The sequence below is a fragment of the Triturus cristatus genome, chromosome 2_1 (assembly GCF_964204655.1).
Source record: "Triturus cristatus chromosome 2_1, aTriCri1.1, whole genome shotgun sequence".
Classification (NCBI taxonomy): domain Eukaryota; kingdom Metazoa; phylum Chordata; class Amphibia; order Caudata; family Salamandridae; genus Triturus; species Triturus cristatus.
In genome coordinates this window covers 79,728,574-79,753,127 of record NC_140581.1, presented here as the reverse complement: position 1 = coordinate 79,753,127, position 24,554 = coordinate 79,728,574, and the positions used below count along the sequence as shown (strand labels likewise).

The window sequence follows — 24,554 nt, the reverse complement described above, 5'->3', positions numbered from 1 at the left end:
AGATCTGGGTAGGTATGCAAACAAAAAGAAACAACAATATCTCAACTGGTATCATTGAGGGAGTCAATTAAACAATTATGTGCAATACATTACAAGGAAAGAGGAAGGGAGACTCTTGGTACGTTTCTGAAATGTGCACATAGCATCATATATGTAAAGTAACAAATGGAAACGGTACAGTTGTAACAGCGCTGCAGGCATAGAATGCAAAGGCAGCCCGAATTGGACTTGATGCACAATTGTGCTCGTGACACAAATAAGTGGCAACGCAAGTGACAATGTGAAATCAGCGAAAAGGCGTCTTCACTTATTTGTGTCACAAGCATTTGTAGATGATGAGGTAAATGATTACTCTCAGTGGCGTCACTAGGGGGGTGCGGGGGGTGCGGACCGCACCGGGTGACACCCTCACGGGGGGTGACACCAAAGGGCCGGGCCGTTCCGGTCGGTGTGTCACTGTCTGTGGTGCACACTGCAACCGTCCGCCGTGCACAATGACGTTAAATCACTTAAACCAGCAGTCCAGACTCCAGAATGAAACCGAAACGCAACGACGGCGCCGCGCGCGCAACCTAACTTTGTGGCTTGTTCTAATTAGGAGGTGCCTGTGCGCAGCCTCACACAGTCGCAATACATATCTGAGATGCTGCACTAACGTCACGCAGTGCAACATGTCAGGAAATGGGGCTTCAGGGCTTGTCAATCATGCACCCTTTTGCCCTATCAGAAGTGGGAGTAGAGAAGATGAGTTTACCTCTAACCCTATTCAGATTCTGATTGGGCAGATGCTCTTGGGCCTTGCTCTGATGTGCTGCTTGCCGGAATTAAGTGATTCGGAAATCATGGGCCCTGCTGAAAAAGTATGTCAGCTCATGCTGAAGAGGCCTGCCCCAGGTAAGTTTTTTCTTTAGCACTTTCATGTGTTTTTATGAGTGTATGTTTGTCCGCGTGTGTTTGTCCGAGTTCCAGGAACTTTGTATGTTTGTCAGTGTGACTATCATCGTATGCGTGCATGGAAGTGTATCATTTACATGCATGAGCGTATGCTATAAGAAAGCCTGTGGGGTGCGAGGTCTTGGGCCCAGTGGATGGCAAGGACAGGAGACTGGATGCCAAGAGGAAGAAATGTCTGATCGGCTTCTCATAAAGTTAAAGGCAGCAGGACCTGCAAAAATATAAGGCACACTTATCGGAACCGCACTCCAGCCCAAAGTAATTTCTTACCATTTTCTTTACAACACCACTTGCCTCCACTGAAATATCTGATTTCGGTGAAACAGCTTTTAAACCTGTTTTTCGGGTAGTAGTTATGAAGGAATAGATGATCGATGAAATGTGCATCATTGCCCTGCTTAAAACTCTGCTTCTGTGCAAGTGAAAAAAACATATGTGGATTGTGCTGCAATTGTTAAACCTATCTGTCAAACTAGTGAAATAATCCACGTCATATCATAAAAGATATGTGAAAAAATGTCTGCTAATTAAATAATCTGATTGCAGCATTTACAGAGCTTTCAGATTTTACGATTCCATACGACTGGCATTTTTTTCTTAGGTGGTGATCCTATTTATTTCTTTGTGAAATCACCACCACACAAACCAGAAAGCAAGAAAAAAACTGTGAAACTAGGGACCTTCTAGAAGCTGAGATTAAAATTGAGCGCTCTCCTTTTATATCAGGGGTGTAGCTACCAGTAGTGCAACCGTTGTAGTTGCACCTCGACCCTGTAGTGTGAGGGTCACCCTTCACCCCAATTAGGTGCTGTTTGCAGTGGCGTCACTAGGGGGGTGCGGACCGCACCGGGTGACACCAAAGGGCCGGTCCGGTCGGTGTGTCACTGTCTGTGGTGCACACTGCAACCGTCCGCCGTGCACAATGACGTTAAACCACTCAAACCAGCAGTCCAGACTCCAGAATGAAACCGAAACGCAACGACGATGACGCGCGCAACCTAACCTTGTGGCTTGTTCTAATTAGGAGGTGCCTGTGCGCAGCGCGCACTGTCTCCTCCTCCGCCGCGTCTGCGCGCCTCGGCATGACGTCACGTCGTCACTAGAGGGGTGCAATCGGCGATGTTGTTACGGGTGGAATCCCGCATGCGCATTGGCCCCCCCCCAAGTGCGCGTGACTTGCATCACGAGGGACGAGGAGGTCTCAGCCTCAGGTTGCCGCCCGTCGCCACAGCGCTACTATAATTTAATTTTATTCCAAGGCAGCAAGGCCGACCGACCGTCACCGAGGGTAGTCCCCCCCCCCCCTGTCTGCAGACTGCAACTCAGCAGGTGAGTGGCCTACTATTGCCTATCATCATCATGTACAGCGCTCCAATACCTTCGGGTCGAGTTCGCGCTGTATAAAAGATGAAAAAAAATCTAAAACCTGTCTTAGTTTCACTCTTATGTTTGAACTGAAGCTGTACTGTTACTCCATCTGACCCCTGGAGTCAGTAGCACACACACACCTCTACATTGGTAACCCCAATTACCCATTCAAATTTGAAAGAGATATACATGATGTAGAAGAGAGAGATGGAACAGAGATGGAAAAGAGAGATGGGAACTTGAGAAAGTGGTTTGGAATGACAGGACGGTGCTTGCCTCGGCATTATCCCCAATGGCAGTAAAAACTTCGGGTGCCTCCCTTGTTTGGGTATTGTATGGTTCTAATAGTTCAAAGCCGCCTTGCACATGGTGACAGCGCAAAGAGCACTACAAGGACCAGAATGCCTCTCGAGGAATCTGAAGCAGACAGACGTTACCAGACACCAGGTGATAATAGCGATGCACAAAAGCTCCAGTAACGCGTTGAGAAATGTAACAGGCGGCACAGGCCTTCTTCCATTTCATGAGCTCTACACTTGTCGGGTGTTTTCCTTTCGAAAGCTCGAATATTCTCAGTCCTCCATTAGCCGGCGATCCAACACCGAGCTCTCCTCTAGTGCCTTTCCTGAAACCCGAGCCCTCACTCCATGCTCTGTCCCCCTCCCCCCTGCACCCCGGTGCGCCTGGCCTCCGAGAGGAAGCTTCTGGTGTGAGTGTGTGTGTTATCTTTGATCACTGGGTAGCTTCAATATTTAGCACACATTTAGAATGAACTTCTCAATAATATCACCAAATCAAATAAAAGCGGATTTTGCAGTAACAGAAATGCCTCACCAACTTGTAATTCGGCCAGTACTTTAGATGACACTAGTTTATATCATTCAGTTGCTAATACAGAGATAGGCCTTTACAGAAACCCACGATCAAAATTGGCTGAACCAGCCTCTCCCACGCCCAACTCCACCATATTGGCATTTTCAGCAAGCCCAAGATTTAATAAACTTGGAGTCTGGACTATTGTCTCTTACTATTAAACAGGTTTGTGAGCATAGGCAGATAGTAAAAGGACATCAGCACAGCTGTGGGTGACTTTCTTTTCTAGTGCTTCTCACCTGGCAACTCACATTACACTTAAATGCATGCAAGCACCAAAGGGCTCTACAGTTTGCAACAGGTACTGTACAAAAAAACTCCCTCACGTAAAAGTGGGTGAAGAAAAAGGACCAGGATGCTGTAAAATGTTATCTGGCATAATGCTTTGAGCTAGGAATGCACAGGACCGTGCACTTGGTTGACTAACTAGTAATTAGTGAAATATTCACTTGGAATCGCATAGCTATGTAATAAACAAATTCCAAAAACAAAAAAGACGGATTTTCTAAAAAGCACGTGTTTGTTGAAAGGAATATGCCGAAATAATATTTCAGAAGCGGCAGCCTGAGACCTATGCACAGAAACGTGTGTGCGCTCGCGCTCACATTTGCAATGTTGCGATTGATACAAGGGACCCTGCTGTACTTGCCACCGCCTGCCTCCTCTCTAATGCATTACAAGCCAGCCACTCTGTTTAAAGAGTTCAAGAGGATTGTGGCCCTGGACTGAGACTATTCCAGTACGATACCCACCGCCCTTTCAATCATTGGCTTCCATTGCATACAATAACATTGGGGAGGCGCGTCCCACTGGCTGCTCTCTGTACTCGGTTTCTGTGAAAACAAAACTTTATGCCAATGAGTCACACAACTGTGTACATATTTACCGAACAACAATCTGCTGAACGACTTCCAGTCGTGTTCATCTCTGTCGTGGGAGGCAAAGCGTGAGGCTTAACATCCGGGAAGGGTTACTTGCCAAGGGGGATAAACTGCAAACCTGCTCCAAGACACCAAGGACCTCTAGGCAGCATTTGACCATATGTTCCTAAAGATGTAGATCAGTTATCTCGCAACTTATGCTGGAGAGGTAGGTACTGCGCATCACATCCTTCCTGCCAACCGCAGTCACCAAGTCGCACTGGCCAGCTACCATCACATGCCAGGTCTGCTAAAGTTCTGCTCCCAACCATCACCTGGGCGCACTGGTACACATGCAGCTTGCTGGCAAAAAAGATCTGCAGATATCAAGGGCATGCACAGGACAGACAGATATTCTCAGTCCAGTACGCTGGGGGCTTGCGCGATTCAAGTGCAGGCAGCCCATCCTTGTTCTCAGTATTGCTGCCAATTGTGAACAGTAAAACACCACACACTACTGCAAGCCAACTGAAACACGCAGAACCTCCTTTATAGGCAGTGGTTTGCAGGGGACAAAGTCAAAACTTTATGGCTTGCTCTTGAAGGGTGGTGTGGGGTAGGAACGCCTAGCTCAGGCAGCACACAGACAGCTCGGATTAATTAGAATGCCCAGTGTTAGTCTTTTAAGTAAAGGAAAGGAGAGAGAATTAATAATCTTTAAGAAAAAATGCTTGGAAACTTTAAGAAGTTCATAGGGCATTATTTAATTATCTAAAACAGTCTTGGTTACACTGAAACTTTGGTGTTCTATGCCTGAAACAGAACTGGTTTACTTTTGACATCACAAAGCCTCAGAAGTAACTTGGTCACACCTCTGGCTCCGCCCACTGAGCCAATCCTTGGGTTATTCCCACCCTCTGATTCTCCGCCCACAGTTCCCCTACTTCCCCCCACCCCCACTTCGACCACTGATATATCGTGTTGCTGGATAGTGGGAACACCACACCAGTACAAAGTGCCATACCTATGATATTATACGTTCCAATAAACTGTTGACTAGCAGGTAACCCACTGTACAACCTGATTAATGAGTCATTATCACACTGTTATTAACAGGCACATTTTGTAAATATAGGACCTACATTTACAAACGTTACTAAGGACTCTGTATGGTCCCGTTATTTGCCAACTGTGTCCACTGGCGGACTCGGAGTGGAGGAGGTCCATGCAGTAAGTCGTGAGGGGGTGACACCATGAGTTACCCGCACCGGGTGACACCAACCCTAGTGACGCCACTGATTACTCTGTATGTCTTCTGGTTGATTCTGGTGCTACCTGTTCTACCGTGAGAACAGTAGAAGTTCCATACTCGGGAAAGAGAACCCAAGTCATAGGTGTTGCAAATAAGCAAGTGACTAATCCAATAACTGAGGAAGTGCCTATCAAAATAGGGAATTTCAAGAATAATCACCAGTTTGTTGTCTGTGAGTTGAGTCCTGTGAGCCTTTTAGGACGTGACTTGTTGTGCACATAACACTGCACCAACTATTGTACCCCAAAAGGTATAGAGTTTCAGATACATGAATATTGCTTTTAAATTGGTAAATCAGAATTGAATAATGTAATTGTTTCCAATGATGACGAGTGAAGAACTGACTCTGGATCTCAGAGATACAGTGAGGTCAGAAGTTTGGGATTTTTCAGGAAAGGATATTGGACTCATTAGAGGAGCTGAGCCTGTCCGGACACAATTTGACCCCTAAACGATTGCTGGGATTACTCCGGTTATTGAAATGATGATTTAGCAAGTAATTTTGAAGGAGATTATGGGAAGTCCATGTAATTTACCTGTTATTGGTCAACAGAAGCCCAGCGGTAATTACCGCATAGTTCAGGGCCTGTGAAAGATGAACAAAATATTGTCCCCGGTTGTCCCGTGGTACCAAATCCAGCTGTGAAATTATTTCAGATTTGTGTATGAAGGCATTATCCAAACAGGTAATGTCCCCCAGTTGCACAGCGTACCTCTAGGTGAGGTAATTAATCCAATGAATCAAAGTAAGATCGCTTATGTCTCAGTTATTTTAATTTTCAATGTGACTTTTTAGTCAGGGATTCCGATTAATGTCAAAGGAAACATGATTCACAACATTGTAGATGAGTAAATGCACATCAGTGGGAACAGACCCAATGCATTTTGGGCTATGCCCTTTATCAGGGGACCTTAAACAATGTAAATGAATTTACAGATCCCTTTGTGGGTGTACCTCACATAGAGGTATGCTGTGCAACTGGGGGACGTTACCTGTTTGGATAACGCCTTCATACACGTTTTTGTCCTACGTTGGAGATCAGCCAACGATACCCCGGCTGCACACACACCTTTGTCACAAGTTGGTTTACACACTATATGTTCAATTACAAGGTGTGCATCTACCACATACTTCATTATTTCATTATTTCAGATTCCACATGAGGCTGAGTGGTTCACGGTCATTTATCTTTGCCAGGCTTTCTTCTCCATATCGATGCATGAGAATAGTCAATTCCTCTTTGCATTCTGGGTTGGCAGCCATGTTTTAGCTTGGTGCCGAGTCCCACAAGGGTATATGGAGAGTCTGTCTATCTTTAATCAGATCCTTAAAAAGAATTTGGGGTCCCTGATTATACCCTATAATTCAGTGTTAGTCCAGTATAAAGACGACCTGTTGGTGGCATCAGACATCCAAGAAGCTTGTAACACAGACACTATTGCCTTATTGAACCATTTGGCTAAGAATGGACATAAAGTGTCTCCCAATAAGTTGCAGTATTGTATGAGAGGTCCTGTACCTGGGACACCAAATTGAAAAAGGTGTGCAGAAGTTGTCGCAGGACAGAATCTTAGCGATCATGCAAATTATTCCACCAACGTCACAGAAGGAAGTCAGGATGTTTTTGAGAATGGTGGGCTACTGTCACCAGTGGATACCCAACTTCTCCCTAGTGGCCAAGCCTTTATAGAGGCTGACACACAAGGATGTGTTTGATCCGGTACCCTGGGATAACAATTGTTTGGTTGCCTTCCTGGAGTTGAGAGAAAGTCTCTGCCGTGCCTCGGCACTAGTAATGCCTGATTACAACAACGTGTTTTTGCATTTCTGCAGTGAGAGGGAGGCCTGCACTCGCTCAGTGCTTACACAGAATCATGGAGGTGTCTGTAGACCAGTTGCCTATTTCTCAACCACATTAGATCCAGTGGCTTTGACATTGACCAGATGTCTCATATCTGTGATGGTTACAGGGGTAAGCATAGAGAAGTGTGAGAGAATTATAATGGGTCATCCCCTGACTGTCTGTGTTTCCCATTCAGTTCAAAGTTTGTTGACCAGAACATGTACACAGCACCTTACAAACAGTCGCCTCATGAAGTATCAGCAGGTCATACTTGCGGCTGAAAACGTAACGCTGATGCGCTGTGCTGTTCTAAACCCTGCTACTCTTTCCTGAGAATGATATTGATAGTTGTGAACTGGAGCATGACTGTCTTGATGTCAGTGAACTATGCCCCAAACTGAGACCGGACATACAGGATGTGCTGCTACCTGCATCAGATTACACACGGTTTGTGGCTGGCTCATGTTTACGGGACCAGGAAGGAATTTTGAATGCTGCTTATGAACCGTCTCTGGAGTGGTGGAAACTGCTTGGGTACAAGGAGTATTCTCTGCACAAGTGGCTGAATTGATTGCGCTTACCATAGCATGCTGTGTTACAGACCAGCTAAAAGTGACAGTTATCACTGATAGTCAGTACGGCTTTGGTGTGGTGTACGACTCCAGACAGTTATGGTCCCAGAGGGGATTTATTACTTCATTGGGGTCCCCCATCTGCAATGCTGCACAAGTGAGAAAACTTCTGGAAGATTTACAAATGCTTGCACTGTGCAAGGGAAATGATTATGTGAAAGTCAGCAACAGATATAGAGATGAAGTCGCAAGGTACTGTGCCTATAATGCTTGTACATTTAACAGAGAATATACAAATGAAGGAGCAGATGAAACCGACTACAACCTTTTAACTATTGTTGATACTTAGAAGGAAGTTAAGAGATTACAAGTAGAGATTTCAGTATAAGAAGAGCAAACCTGGATCCGAGCAGGTTGTGCTAAGAGAGAGGATAACATTTGGGTTTCGGTAGATGGAAGGAATGTGTTGCCAAATAGTGTATTGCCAACTATGCCTAGGCATTATCATGGTCTGACTTGTGGAGAAGGATGCCATGGTCAGGTTGCTTCAACAGACGTGGTTTAACCCCAGATTCGGACTGATGGCTGAAGCGTTGTGTCACAGGTGCGTTGTGTGTCAGCAGATGAATGTAGGGAAATGAACTGCAGTAACACTGAGTCACATAGGGAGATAAGGAGGTCCATTTAACATGATTCAGTTGGAATTCATTGAAATGCCCATGTGCAATGGCTTAGGATATGTTCTGGTGCTTCAGTGTATCTTTTCTCATTAGGTTGAAGCGTGCCCAACCAGACAGTCTCGCAGTAGCCAAACTGTTGTTGAGGGAACTCATACCCAGGTTCAGATTTCCGACTTCTTGTTGTTTGCAGCATTGCAAGTGTAGCAGAGACTGCATTGCAGTTATTGACCTGAAGCCTCCAGAATAGTGGAGCAGGTCAAAGGCACTTTGAAATCCAGAGTGACTAAAGTGTGTGCTTTTGTGCATCTGAAGTGGCCTGATGCTTTGCCTCTTGTGCTGATGAGTCTTCGAAGTGTTCCTGATCGGAAGATGGGATTGTCTCCCCATGATATCATCGTGGGCAGGGCTATGAGACTGCCAGCTGTGCCTACGAAAGCACTTGTGAGTATTACAGATGACATGATCATGATTACATGTGAATCATGACGGATTACATGATTCTTGATGACTGCACAGTAATGGCTGATGTGGTGCGTTCTGTGTCTCATCAGGTTGAAGCGGCTACAGCCTGCCTCAATAGCAGCAGTGCCATGACCTTAGTCCCATTGACTGGGTCCTGGTGAAGAAGTATATAAGGAAGGGTTTTTTGGAGTCTCGTTGGCGTGGTCCCTACCAGGCGATACTTGTCACCTAGATTGCTGTAAAGTGTGGAGGTCTCCCCAACTGGGTGCATGCTACCCAGGCTCGCAGAGTTAAGTATCCCCTTGACGACGTAACAGCTCCTCTCCCAGAAGTGCCACTGCACTGGTGGTTGAAAGACCACGGCAGCAAGTTAGTTAAGCTGGGGGGGGACCAGCCAGAGTCTAAAACAGCACTTGATCGGCCTGAGGGGCGTCTGGATGAGTCAACAGTTGAATCGGAAGCAGTAGAGCCTTATCCTGTGGTGATGAATCAACCAGAGTCAGTCCCCGATGAAGTGCCTAGTGCTGTAGAACCACGAGTGGCAGCTAGAGAAGGACAAGAAAAAGGGGGACTGAATGTGTCAGCAGAGCATGAACTCCAAGCCATACCGGAAAACTCTGAGGATTCTGATCTGAGTGACAGAGGAAGCAAGGGAACTGTACTTGGGAGATCGAAACAGGCTAGAGTAGCCTGTCGCTGGTATTCTTCCCCTGAATGGATTCAAGTCAAGTCAAATGTTCAGTTTATTGTTATTAGTTAGTAAAAACCATAAACATACAAAATACAAGCAATGTAGAATAGTCCTCCTTACATCTTCACGTTAGTTTACAAATCTAAATGATTAAAATCAATTAATTCTCTCTGCGTCAACCTAAATAAACACTAGTGAGTGATGCAGAGAGTAAATTATATGGGCGTCAGAGGCGCACTATACAGAGGAGTGTAGACTGAATGGATTACTTTGCTGCAAATGACAGAGAGAGAGAATTCTGGGAGTCCTGTGATAACGGTGAAGTTTTAACTGAAACATCTGGCATTTGTTCGTACTTTTGAACTTCCTTTGTTGACAAGATTAAGTGCATTGAGACACCTTATTCAGGATGTGGCTGAATTTCCTTTCCTAGATGCAGGTGAATTCCCTGAGCTAGTTTTCCTTATCTGAGGAATTTAAATAGACTTTGTAAAGGAAACAAGAAGAGTACCGAAGCCTGAGTTGTTGAAGAAACCTAAGGTTGTCCCCTAGAAAAACATGGAGTAGGGCTAGGGAAGTCTCACAAAGATTTGTAAATAATAAAGTTACTACATATCTTCCAAACTTTGGTTTTGCTGTTTGTACAGGTGAAGATTGATGGAGAAGTCTCTGTTTTTGCTATTTTCCACCCACTGGTCTTACACTTAGAGAAGTAATGGAAACTAAACTTTATACTTGTTGTCGCGGGTACATCATAGAGGGTGCACTATTAGTTGTAGTAGTCATATTAGCTGTCTTACTTGTAGGGTTATACTCACCTACATCTAGAATAGTGGAGGATAAGCCGAAACCAAAATCTAAACCAATGCATGCTACTCGTGGTAATCTTTATTTACTAGTTGATCAAGACTTATACAGGGTTTTATCTAGAGGATATTACACTTTAAACTCCTAAACAAGATTGCTTTATGAATGTTGACACTATTAATGCAAGGGACTGCTATGTTTGTATGCAGTTACCCACATAAATGGCAGAAGGCATAACCAGTCACCATATACCTTTGACATATGGTGTCTCTAGTAGCCTTTTTTAGTGGATATGTTTTATGGAAAGGTCATTTTCAGTATCATTATTCAAACTATGATTTGATTCTTTCAGAAGTTTCCATGTTCAAACATCTCAATAAAAATGCATATTCTACAATTAGGGGCACAGTTAGAAGATATTTTGTCCCTGTTAAAACATTAGACACTGCCTATGCCCATAGACATAATTTAACTTTCTTATTCGCAGAAATTGAAAATAAATAAATGTTTAGCCCTAGTAGAGAATACATATGGAGGAGTGATAGCAAACACCACTAAGCTAACAAAGATACCTAAATGGTCACAGGAAGAAATGGATCATCAGACAGCAGGGAATACAGGAGTGTCGACCTTAGATTGGCAACATAAAGGGAAACTGTGTGTGGAGAATCACAAGAATGAGTTAGTCCCTGTATTTGTGGGGCAGAGTAAATTTGATCACACGTTCGAAGCTGGAGCAAAATGGGAATTATATTTAGACAGAGAGTATCCTGTGATTCCGGGAGTCTATATAATTTGTGGAAAGTATGCTTACTTTAAGTTGCCCAAGAAATGGTATAGTACATGCTAATTAGGTGTAGTTTTCCCCCAAAATATGTCATGTGGAGAATTTTGATCATCTGGTGTGGGAGCACAAAAAAAGGCGTAAATGAGGAGCTAGTGCTAGAGGGATTGTGGGAGATATCTTCGATGCCATAATCCCATCTACTTGAGAGGTATTTAATAAGATTAAGATGAGAAAAATATCCTCTGTAGTTGGCAAGCTCTCTACGAGTACTTCCGGATCTTTGATACTTATAGATACTGAAATGGTTGCTATTAGGTTCATGGTTTTGCATTAGACATCCTGTTTGCAAAGGAGGGCCGAGTCTGTCGAATGTTGAAAGTTCACCAGTGTTGTAATTATATTCCAGACAACAGTAAGGACTTGCAAAAGTATATTAAGAACTTTACTCATTTGCAGAAGGATTTGAAAGGATTAGTAGCAACAGGTGTAAGGGAAGCCATTGGCAATGGATTTTGTTCAGTTGGGAGATATTTTGGAAATTTGGGAAGTGGAATAGTGGGTTCTTATTTACTTGAAGAGTTTTACATAGCGCTGGCTAGACCCGGACGTATCAGAGTGCTTTACATGAGGATTAGCATTGTTACAAACGTTACATCAGTTACAAGAACAAATCATAGCATAGAGAAAAAACCTTGTTAGATAATTACATCCAATATTAGAGCATTACAAAACTTAAAAACAAGTTCTATGGTGCGTCGAGAGTGCTGGGGTAAAAATGAGGGGGTAGGGATGCAGATCAGGACTGGTAGGAACAGCCTTGGAGGATAGTAGTTAGAGGGAATACCAAACAGATAGAGTAAGCGAGTCAACAAACCGGTATGGTCCAATAGATCAACAACATCCAGGACTCCTTCACTGCGTCAGGTCGCGTTAGAAAAGGGAACGGGTCAGAAGGAGATGGCGAATGGAAGCATCCCAGTGAAAAAGCAAGGCAAGAGTTCCAAGAGGGGATCAATTAAGGCAATGATGAGACTGGAGGGTGTAAGGCGTAGACCGGTGGCAGGAGTCGATCTGAGAGTCTGAAGAGATCGCAAAATGGAGGATCCAGGTCATGGACCCCAATAACTTTGTGACAAGATGGCGGAAAAGCGGGTAAAATAACTGTCCATTGGAAAACCAACAAGGGAACCTAACCCTTGGAGCATGGCTGGAAGGGGAAGGCTGCCACCAGATCTGGCGCGGGAAGGCTGCGGGACGCCGACCGTACTTGGGTCGACGCAGTCAGGTGGCAGTTAGTGTGGGCACCCAGGCAGCGACCTCGGAAGAGGAAGTCAGCTGAAGGATCCGGAGGCAGTGCCAAATTGGAGGAAGAAAGGAAAAACAGGCCTAGAGACAATGGCAAGCAACGATTTCAGCAACCTCGTTGCTGCTCTATCGGGGTGACAGGTACCATGCGTCTCAACCGCAGTCCAGGAGAAGGCGAAAGGGGACGCCAGGCAGCCACAGCTCAGGTCCGGAGGGCAGGTGATGACCGGAGGGCTTCTCCCCAATCATCGCCCCAGAAGCATTCAGGGCAGCCCAACCGGGCATCAGCAGCGACTAACAGGATCTGTCATCAGCAGACCCCCGGTGGTTGATCGGATGGCGAGGGGAAAAAGAAGACAAGGCGGGGGGACAAGAAATAGTGTCAAGTCCAGAGGGTAGGCGAGGCCAAGGAGGAAATGGAGGCAGCAGTGGAGACCAGGCGGGCACGCCTCCCATGGCTTGGAAGGTGAAAGCAAGCTCGGGGCACCCTGCTGTGACTGGCTCTATCCCCAGCAAAACCTCGGTGAGGAGGAAGGAGATAACAGCGGAGAGATGATGACAGCTGTGCCCTATGTCCGGCTGGGTAGGTGACGGCCGAGGGAAAGAACCCGGACCGGTCTCCTCTATAGCCAAACAAGGTAGCTCCACCGAGCATTGGCCATGTTGATCGGACTCCGTGGTCAGGACTTCAATCACGGTTCATCAAGAAGAACTCGAGACTCAGTCGCGGGAGTTGGAGAAGATGAGGACTGCAGTCCACACAATCCAGGTGAGCAAAAAGGGTTCAAGGGGGTGGTGAAGTCGAGTGATAAGAGCCAAAAGGCAATCCCTGGCCGGGAGCTCCAGGCCAGAGCTCATCACCTGTCTGCCATCTTGTATAAAATATTTTGAATCATCTTGTGGTTATAGTTCTTTGTGCAATATTAATAGTTTTGTTTTTTAAAGTGTACCAGAAGGTAAAGGCAAGTAAGGGAGTGAAGAGAAAGAGAGTGGCTGTTGAATTAGATGAGAGTCAGAGTAACTATTATGATGACATGAAACTTCTGGAGGAATCTAGATGAAAACTCATGAAAACCACACGGTTTTGGTCGGGTTCACCTGATAAGAGATCATTATCATGATGTGATGGCTTGATTCACCATCAGAGGGGGTATTGTATCAGCATAAGCTTGGCTTTACCCTTATATGTCACAGAAACGTAAATACTTATGTTATGTTATTATAGCTTATAAAGCCCACGATTACCTTACGGTGTCCTGGCGCTAAGCACTGCCCACTAACAACAACAAGAAACTAGCACTGGGAGAAAAACCAAGTTTTTAGATGTTTTCTGAAGAAGCAAAACTCAGAGGAGCTTGTTAACATAAAAGGGAGTTTATTCCAGATCTTGGAAGCACTGTGTGCAAAACTTTTGCCTCCCCAATTGGCTTTTTTAAAGTTGGGTGTTTGTACTAGTTTGGCCTCGGTGGATCTGAGAGTTCTACTAGGAACGTACCAAAAAAACTTTTGCCTTAGGAACTGCGGACCGATCCCGTTCAAAGCCCTAAACACTATGCACGCAGCCTTGAAGCTCGCTCTCAGACGAATAGGGAGCCAGTGCAGCTTCTGTAATTCGCCCTTGACTGACACAGTCCTGGGAGTCCGAGTCAGCAGTCTGGCGGCAGCATTTTGAATAACCTGCAAACGATTTAGATGTTGTATCTGCATATTAACTACAGACTGTTGCAATAATCACCACAGTTCTGAGGCATCCCTCCGAAAGGTATGGTCTAATTTTCCTAATCATTCTGAGGACCAAGGAGCATCCCGACGTCACCTTGCTCACCTGGTCCCCCAACATAAGTTTGTCATCCACCATCACGCCCAGGTTTTTAACTTTTCTGCAGGGTGTAGGACATGGGCCAAGCATGTCTGGCCACCAGTCGGGTGTCCACATCAAAGGGTTATTACCAAATCTCATAACCTCTGTTTTGGCTGAGTTTAATTTGAGGCAGTTAGCCGACATCCACCTACAGATGGCTCCCATACAGTCCAAAAAGCGAGCTCCTGTTTCCTTTTTGGTTCCTTCCATCACAGACAGCACAATTTGAGTGTCGTCAGCGTAGGAGGTAAGCTGGAACACATGGGATCTAATGATGTCCGCCAGGGGTGCCACATAGATATTAAATAATGTGGGGCTGAGGGATGAGCCCTGCGGAACCCCGCAAGGTAGAGAAAAGGGTTCGGAGATATCTCCATTGAGATCGACAGTTTGAGATCTATCCTTCAGAAAGGAGTGCAGCAGGTTCCATGCCTGACCACCTATCCCTATCTCAGAAAGCCTATTCATCAATACCCTATGGTGAACGGTATCAAAGGCCGCAGACAGATCTAATAGGATCAGCCTCGCACTCCTCCTTTGTCCATCACCTCTCTAATCTCCTCTGTGGATTTAAGAAGAGCCAGCTCCGTGCTGTGATGGGCTCTAAAACCAAATTGAGAATGGTCCAGGGAGTTATTAGCCTGAAGGAAATCGCTAAGTTGCCTGTTCATGGCTTTTTCTACCATTTTGGCAGGGAGGGGAAGTCTGGAGATAGGGCGATAGTTGGTTGGATCCTTAGGATCCAAGGACTGTTTTTTTTAGAAGTGGAAGTACTGATGCTTTTTTCCAGGAGCTGGGAAAAGTTCCGGTATGAAACATATCATTAAACAAGGGAGTCAGAACACTGCAGATAGTCCCCGCAATCTGCTTGATAATCCAGGTGGGGCAAGGATCAGAGGGAGCACCTGATTTGATATTAGTCATAAGTTTGTTAGTGTCCTCAGAATTCAGAGGTGAGAAGTGATCAAAAATACTATCTGAAGGGTCCGGGATTTTAGGACTGGGATTGTCATAAGTTTTGTCTATCTGTTCTGAGAGTGAGAGAAAAATAGTTTCCACTTTAGACTTAAAAAAAGTGGCTATGATCTTGCAAAAATCCGGGGCAACTGGAACGTTGGGCGTCCTGGGGTTGGACAGTTTGACTACTGTTTTAAAAAGCTCCTTGGTGTCTGATTTAGCTATCGTGATTTTCGAAGAAAAATAATCCTTCTTGGCTAACAGGAGGGATTGTTTGTAGCTGGAGATGGTAAATTTGAATTCTAATCTGTCGGCCGAATCATAGTTCTTCCGCCATATTTTTTCAGCCCACTTGCAAAGTAATTTTTTGTCCCTAAGCTCACCAGAGTACCATGGGGCAGTAGGTAGTAGCCTTTTTGGAAACTATTTTTTTGGGGGAGCTAATTTGAGACAGGCGTCATTTATCCACCTGTTGTAGCAGCCAGTCGCTGCGTCAGGATCTTGTGGGGCTATGTACATTGAATCAATGAGAGTAGATTCCAGGTGTTTAACATCCAGCTTACCTCAAGCCCTAGTAGTAATTTCCTTCTTTTGTACAGAGCCCCTTCTCATATGGTTAACTTCGAAAGAGACTACAAAATGGTCAGACCAGGTGATCGGAAAGACAGAGATGTTGGTCAGATCACAGTTGTTAGAGAATATCCCATCTAAGGTATGCCCTTTCGAATAAGTGGGAGAAGAGACCAGTTGTTTCAGACCGTCTAAGGTCATAATATTGTTTAATCTAGCTGTGTCTGGATCTTCAGTTTTTTCCAAATGGAAATTAAAGTCTCCGAGTACCACGAAAGTTTGTTGGCTCAATCCATTTTCAAGCATCAAACTTAATGAGTTTAAAAAGTCATTTTTCCCTCCGGGAGGGCGATAGATAAGAATCCCTTTCAAAGGTTTATAGGAAGCTGAAAAGATCTTGAAAGACAAAGCTTCGCATCCTAGGACTTGGACAGGGAGAAAATGAGGGGTCAGTGAGTCATGGTATATCACTGCGAGCCCTCCACCCCTTTTATGAATTCGGTCCAGTGAATAACACCGGTAGCCAAAAGGAGTAGCTTTCACCAGGTCAGGACCTGATGATGTCTCCAACCACGTCTCAGTGATAAATGCCAATTTAATGTTCTTTTCCTCCAACAGAAGAGCATATTCCTCCGAATGTTTTACTAGCGATCTAGCATTAAATAGAGAACATTTCAAGGTGTCCTCTCTAAAACCGTTGTCTGGAGCCTGAGCGTAGACACTTTGTTTGATAGGAAGGTTTAACAACCTAGGCAACTGGGTGAGACAATCCTTGCATATAAGGTTCCTATCGTTTCTGTTTCTGTCTAATATTTTTTCCGTTTCGTAGAGGGAAACTGGAGGCAGTTTATGACAGTGTATTCCCTTGTCTGCATGGTCCCACCTAAGCATATCCTTACCAGAATAGACGATTCTCCTAGTCGGCGAGGGAGGGCTAGGGGGTATGGCCCTGCTCCCGGCCTGAGCGCGGACGGGCGCAGGCGGGCTTGCCTTAGGCGTGCCATTGGCGCGCCAGCAGCGCGCCCGCTGCGTGCGTCTGCTGCGTGCGTCCGCTGCGCGGGTGCGACAGCGTGCTCCTTTTAAATCCCCCCCAAGCAACTAGACCGCTAACCGGCGAAGTGGCTTACTCGTCTCAGGAAGTAGGAAATTTCTTAAAGTGCAAGTGCCATGTGAATCTCAATACCCCAGTAAAATAAAATAGTTACAAGTTAAGCGATTTTAAAAAACAGGTCAGCTAAAATCTCACAAGTATCAAAGTTTCAAAGTTCGTTTTCCGAATAGCGCCACCAGCGAGCGCTCAAACGCAGCTTCGATCGGTGGGCAGTGCTGCGCGGGCGCGACAGCGTGCTCCTTTTAAATCCCCCCCAAGCAACTAGACCGCTAACCGGCGAAGTGGCTTACTCGTCTCAGGAAGTAGGAAATTTCTTAAAGTGCAAGTGCCATGTGAATCTCAATACCACAGTAAAATAAAATAGTTACAAGCTAAGCGATTTTAAAAAACAGGTCAGTTAAAATCTCACAAGTATCAAAGTTTCAAAGTTCGGTTTCCGAATAGCGCCACCAGCGAGCGAGCGTTCAAACTTATGTGCATTTTTCACTCTATATACCCATTATGCCTTAACTTCATTAACAAAAGTAGAGTGGCCAATGTATTTCTGAAATGCTTCATTGTAGAATGTTAGAGAGTTATAAACATGTCCATATTAATGTTTAGCTTAATCCTGAAATTATGGTTCTCATATGTAGTTACACATGTGTGTCAAGATGTGCAACATTTACTTGAAATTACATTACACAAGTAACCATGTTCACTTACTTAGGTTACCTATATATAATTGCATTGATTTGTGGCTGTGCACATATATCTAAATGTTGGGCGCACATTTGTATTACTAAAGTTAGGTTGACTAAAGGCCTTAAGCTTTGGGCTTTGATGTTTAACCTTCAACGTGAAAGTTGTTTGCATGCATGTTCCCTCCTCTGAAGGTGCAGTTTCAAGGCTTCATTAGTTAATGAAAGGCTTATTGTATGTTGTAGCAATAGTGAGGTATGGGAAGAAATCTTTGTCAAGAAGAAGACGTGCTAATGAAGTAAGAGACTGACTCCCATGGCTAAAAGGGATGCTCAAGGTCGATCTGATGTTCCAACTGGAAGGTGGGAGAAATAAAGGATGCAGCTAAATTTTACAGTGAAAGGAATGGAATTCTACTGGAGATAATGGCTCTGCAGACATCCTGTTTTCACAAGAGCGGTGACAGGTTCCCCATTCATTGATAAACCACAAAGATAGGGAGGTCAAACTACCAATGGAGAGCAATACAGAGATCTCACCAGTCCTATATCTGTGGGTTCCTCTTTTTGAGGGTGAAAGAGGGCAATGTGGCTAAAACTGCCACACTGAAAACATTGTGGACCTGGAGAGATAGGTCTGAGTAGGAGTCCTGGCATCAGCATCACAATCTCAGTTTCCTTTGGAATAGGAGGCCTCTGGGGTCTCAGGTTACCTCCATCGGGAGGCCTCGAATTGGAATATTCTCACACACTCTGTAGCTCATGAGACCGACTGAAGGCTCACTAGTTCCACTGCTTTTTCTAGGGTTAGATGCGCATGTTGACAGACGCACTTTTGTATAGAGGGCGGAGGGAGGAGAGGTATTGCTCCAGATATTTGTTTGGGAGAATATCTTCTTTTAACCATCTGTCTGTCATATCCTTTATGCTGTAGTAGAGAGCTTGCGTTTTTTTGGATCCTTCTTTAATTTGTAGTAGTTTGATTCTATATGTCTTATAATTTACCCCTAAGCATTCCAGGATACTTTTCTTAATGTAGCCATAGGGCGTTGTCCCCTGGAGGTTGGCGGCCTGGTAGGCAGCCTGGAGGTCACCAGATAATGAGATTCCCAGGCATTGTCCCCACCTGTCTATGGACCAGGCTGCAGCCTGAGCCATATGCTAAAAATTATTGAAGAAGTAGTCTGGATCTTCTCTACTGACGTACTTCTGTAACACCCCTCACTCCAGGAGTCGGGAAGATAGTCCAGGCTGGCAGCATCCTCTGACTCGTCGACTGCACCGAATGGCATCCTGCTTTGCTGCTCTTCATCTTCAGCTTCCATTTTCCTCTCGCTTTTTGTCCTTAGTGTGTCGGAAACTTTTTCTCCTACTTCTTTGTCTCGGGATTGACTCTGGTTGACGGTAACTCTGCCTTTCTACCCAAAGACACAATAGTCCTTTGTTTGTGTCATTTGGTTTTCCCTTGGTTTAATCCTTTCTCTATTTTTCCCACACAATAGTCCTTTGTTTGTGTCATTTGGTTTTCCCTTGGTTTAATCCTTTCTCTATTTTTCCCACAGGTGTATCGGTGGTTCCTGGAGTCTACAGCCTGGACTTGAGGATAGTCACACGGTAAGTAGGGAGGGTTCGGAGTGGATTTCCTCACACAACTGTACCTGAGTACACTCACAAGGGGTTCCAAACTAGTCTTTTGTGCCCCCAGAAAAGCTGGGGCCAAGTATGGGAGCAGTAGTGGCCAGTGTGGTCACAAATGGAGGGGGCGAAATAAAAATAAAAATGTAAAAAAACTCTCCTTCAGCCGACTGCGTCTCGCATTGTGCTCCTCTGCTCCTCTTCTTCTGGCGAAGTCTCCCAGCCTGCCCTGCAGCCAATCCTGAAGATGCTCTCACCATGAGAGAAGCTTCGGGATTGGCCAGAGTGCCCTTGATTAGTGCTCCAGGACAGACTGGGAGTCTGTGCCTGCTCTCTCCAACCCCAGCAATGCAGCTGGAGTTGGATAGCGCTACACTGTGCATGAAGGTTTGGCCAGCCTGAGACGGCAGGCCAAACCGTCATGCATAGGGCAGGGAGTGCACTACCAGTCCCCTCAGTGCTGTCACCCCTCAGGCCCCATCCCCAAGACTCGACAGTAAAGGAGAAATAAAACAAGTGTTGTTTAATTTTTCCTTTCCTGATGTTTTTGGGGGGGAGGGGGCGACACTCCTCTGCCGTAGCGGAGGAGCTGCTGCTGGATGGGAGGAAGGAGATTCCAGGCACCTCTGGGATAGAAAGACTGTAGACGCTTCTCCCACTTCAAAGCTGGCACCGGGTAAAAGTAGTTGACACTCAGACCCAACTTTTCAATCACATCTGGGCCTCTGGACTCTGCTAGGAAAAAGTCTGCCCAGATGTTTTTTTATTGTTTTTAAAATTTTTGAATATGGATGGCTATTTATACTGTGTTTATATGTACTTGTGTGATCTTATAATATAAGTATTAAATACAGTGAATTGACTGACTGACTGCCCAGCTGTGAAGTCTGCTTTTCTGCCAAGCACTGCTCGCTGACCAAGGACCGCTTTCCTGCCCTAGACCTACTGTTACTGTACCAGGAGTCTTAGGCTGCTGTGGGCTGCCCTGCTGAATCCAGCCTGCGTGTGTGGACCTATTAATATTGGAAAATAAGATATCAATGGATGTCACGATATATGTATATATGATGAATAACTCGCATCACCTTTGTTGGAATTTCTCAATATGGCCTCCCCCTCAACCTGAGTCAGAAGTACATGGTGAGGCAGGCCCTGCCACCTAGGCCCGAAGCAACTGATTGATAGATCACAGGTGGGGTGACACGCAACCCTTAGACATGCGTGTCAGCAGGAAACCCCAGAACGATCCCACAGATAGGCAGCAACACCACAATGGTCTCAGGAGATTGGCCATGAATAAAACATGTTTGGCAGGTGGAGCGTGCATTCCCAAAACACCATAAAGTCAGATGCCACACTTTAGTTAAGAACACTCAGAACACAGCATGCGCACTACATGAAGTGATCACAAGCTCCACATGTTGGACATCTAGACACGTACTCACTAGCTCCCCATTGTCTCCACACAGGGTTGAGATGCACCTGCACTTCTTATCAAATTGACAGATTTATGACTCCGTGACTATGCCCAGATTCCTGCTCTAAAAAGAATGGACAAATCGCCTTGAGAAATTTATAAAATGATTCCCAAAACCGATGTACTTTGAGACAGTCTTCAGACCCTGACTCTGTTGCCTGCTCTCCCGGCTACTGCGTTTAATGAAACCAACTGTTCCTGTTTTGCCAAACGTCCCTTGTCTTTTATTTTTTAAAGGTAAATTCATATTGTAGCAACAGACCCGGGACTCCACGAAATCTCGATGGATCAGTTGCCTGGCCGCCTGTTCAAGCCACAGGGCATAGCAGTCTTCTTCGACGTCAAAGCAACTCTACATTTCTCGTTGCAGCACAACACTAGTTCATCTCGTCCCTTGTGCCGAAGCATTGCAGCACAAGTCCTCACAAGCCCCAGGCATCATTAGCGCCAATGCAGCTTGATGCAACACCAACCCAGTGCAACGCATCTCATCCCCTTTGCCAATGTATCACAGCTCAAGTCTTTGCAGCCCTAACGGCTCCCTTGACATCGACGACCCAGGACCCTGGATCACAAACTCCCGTCAATAGCTCATTGGCTCTGCTGCTGTGTCACACATCTCGACGCTGGACCACACATTGCAGCTCTTTGCTGATGACCCACGCAGCTCCGCAGAAAGACTTTGCATCTCGATACCCAGGCTGCAAGGTACTTTGTCAGCAGACTGAACTCAGTCCTGTATCCTGTGCTTCATTGTGGTGGGTCTGAACTAGTGACTTGGACCCAGTCAACCACTACCAGATAACCGTGATTGGCGCTTTTTTATTTCTCAGAGATTGATTTCTACAAAATGTTTAAAATTCCATTACTCCTGTTCTGCTATCTGGATTTTTGTCATTTTGGTGTCAAAGAATTCATTAAATGTTACTTTAGTTCTCTAAATTTGTTTGGTATTTTTTATCTGTATTGTTTTCACTTTATTACTGTTTGTGCACTGCATCCATACTTTACACATTACCTCTAAGTTAAGCCTGACTGTTTTTGTGCCACGCTACCAGGGGATTAAGCACAAGTTATTTTGGTGACTTGTGTAGTTCACCCTGACAGGGGACGTGGCTGTTGCTTGAGCAGGGTTAACAACCCCCTCATCCTACAACTCCATTTCTCATAAGACCCTATATGTAACACAGAGTCAAAATGTCATTGATATCATATATGCAAACAAACCTAACAAACCTAACTCAGGAACAGGCTTAGGCTTACCATACCTAAGGACTAAATAATTTATTGTTACTTGTTTTCTGTGGAACACACTTTCTGTTGGTCACATTTCGACCTACTTTTATCATTGTTTAGGGTAGTTTGGTCTTACTTGGGACACAATACACATTTTGTTGGCGTTTTATGTCTATTGTACTAACTGTATAAAGAACTATGAAATGTATATTTTGGAGTGATGGTATCCTTTTTTTAAACAGCATTATTTGTTTATAGCTATTGTTGCTGACAAAACTGAGAATTATGGGGCAGATTGATGTTCCCTGGCGCATCCCTGCGCCAGGGAAGATGGGAAGATGCGTCACGAAAGTTTACCCTTACGCCACAATAGATGCGCCGCATTTACAATGCAGCGCATCGTGCGCAAGGATAAACAGATGCGTGACGCATCTGATGGCGGAAGGTTGGAGCATTGCTGGAGTTGCGTCGCAAGCGCGACGCAGCTCCAGCAAGGCTCGGGGGTGCCCTATCGTTACAATGCTGCGTCAATCCTTACGCCTGCTTCAAGCAGGCGCAGGGTTTAGACGCAGCATGGCCGGAAAAGTGACTGAGTGAAATCTTGTAGATTTCACTCAGCCACTTTTCGGAGGCGTTCCTGCGCCGGAACGCCCCACCCTGTGCAGGTACGCCCACATGTGGCGCAAGCTTTACAACTTGACGCATCTCCCTAGATGCGTCACGTTGTAAATGGGGCGCAACATGGCGCAGGGTTTACGCCATAGTGGCGCAAGTCCGTTATAAATCTGCCCCTATGTGAATAATTACGCCAATGAGAACCACAGTGATTGGATTATTTTGGATACCCAGGTTCCCATGTGAGTAAAGGTTGCCCTTGTAATTAAAAGGTTCTCAATTCAATGATAGTGCAAGCATAGCTGCAGCCCGCCTGCCACTGTTTTAAAATTGCGAAATCAACCTTCAAAAGTAATCTCTTTTCAGCAGATCTACACTCTCCTTTTAAATGTTAATAAGTCACGGTAAGTAGGCCTCACAGCCCATAAGACAGGATGCATGATATTTAAAAGTAGGACATGTAAAAGTTTAATGTCAAACATCTCCATATAGGGAAAAGGCCCCAAAAGCTATTTTCACTGTGGAAGAGTTAGTTGTTCCATAGGAAAGCATTATGATACAATATGAAATTTAATAATGTTATCTCCAGCTGGGTAACAGCTACAAAATTAATTCTTGGACTTTTTAAAATATATATTGCAAACCCATTTCACAGGTAAAGTGGGATTTGTAATACCTTTTCCCTGCATAAAGCATATAGAATCTCATTAACATGATCTCCAACTGTCAGCCAGGAGTAAGCTGTATAGCCCCTTTAATGAGGAGTGAACTTGCTTCCAGAGCTGAGACAAAGGACTTGGGTGTAGAGAGGTGTTCGGTTCCTCTGGCAGGATGACCATCTAGACTGTTCTCAGGAACTTGAAGAACTTCAAAGAGGCCTACCCTTGCTGGAGCAGGGTTTTCTATTTAAACCCGAACATCAGCTTATATTTTTGTATGTCATAATTAAAATTACTAATAATTAATTACTAGATATTAAGTTTTGTCGAGTGTTTTAACTAATCAACCTTACTAATGAAAGAATTACACGTGGGAATGCGATTGCATGGCTTAATTAATACGTGAACTAAGTTGGTGAGCAAATTAATTAAATATGTGTAGTTAAAGTGCTATTTGTTATGTGTTTGCGCTTTAAAATAATATGCTTTAATGCTTCTTTATGTCGCAAATGGCTAGATAAATACATACACATAAGGGTATTAGTGGGAATTAACACTGAATAATCAGTACGATGTAGTAATGTTGTTTTGTGTTTCTTTTAATTAAGATTGCCCATTTTGGCCTATTGAGAAATGGCCGACATTTACAGCCTGCATTTGAGTAGATGAAATGTGAAGAGAGGCCTCGCTGAATATGGTTGAAAATGTGACCTCGGCCTCTGTCTGAGCTAAAAGTTTCGAAAGGACAGCAGCTCTGGGCTTGTCGACAGATATCCTTGGAGGAGAACAATTGTCACAAATGAACATTTTGATAAACTGGCGGTGGCTTCACTATAATTCCGGAGAAGAGCATCCATAAATGTTGTGGATTTAGTTTGTGCTTCCTTCTTCCGTGTTTTTATTTTTGAGATATTCGAGAGCGGAGATTTTTCTAAATGTTGCGAGCCAACATCCTTTCTTGCTCGCTCTGCTCAACGGACGTTTGGAGCTTGTTTGTAACTTTTAATGTGTAAGTTTTAGTATAAATATTGTTAGACTAGAGAGGGTCTTAAGCCACTTCTTCCTGAACCTATGCTCAAGAGGATCGATGCTGATTGAGAGGACGGCGACTCGGGAGACTTTACTGAGAGACCTGTCCTGACCTAAAATGACATTTAGCTAGAATAGGTAACTATGAGAATAATGATTTTGCTATTGAATGACTTCATTTGAACTAATTTAGATAAAATAACCTTTTG

At 44.7% G+C, this 24,554-nt stretch overlaps 1 long non-coding RNA gene across 2 annotated transcripts; it reads left to right on the top strand.

Moving 5' to 3' along the window:
• The first annotated feature begins 648 nt into the window (after window positions 1–648).
• Window positions 649–24,514, top strand: LOC146863781 (uncharacterized). 2 transcript variants are annotated; one of them, XR_014969227.1, is made up of 3 exons: window positions 649–894; window positions 19,257–19,308; window positions 21,044–21,748. It is a non-coding gene; the product is annotated as an uncharacterized LOC146863781 (long non-coding RNA). The 2 variants fall into 2 exon arrangements; XR_014969222.1 differs by lacking the exon at window positions 21,044–21,748 and adding an exon at window positions 23,925–24,514 and having other exon boundaries at window positions 666–894.
• Window positions 24,515–24,554: the final 40 nt, after the last annotated feature.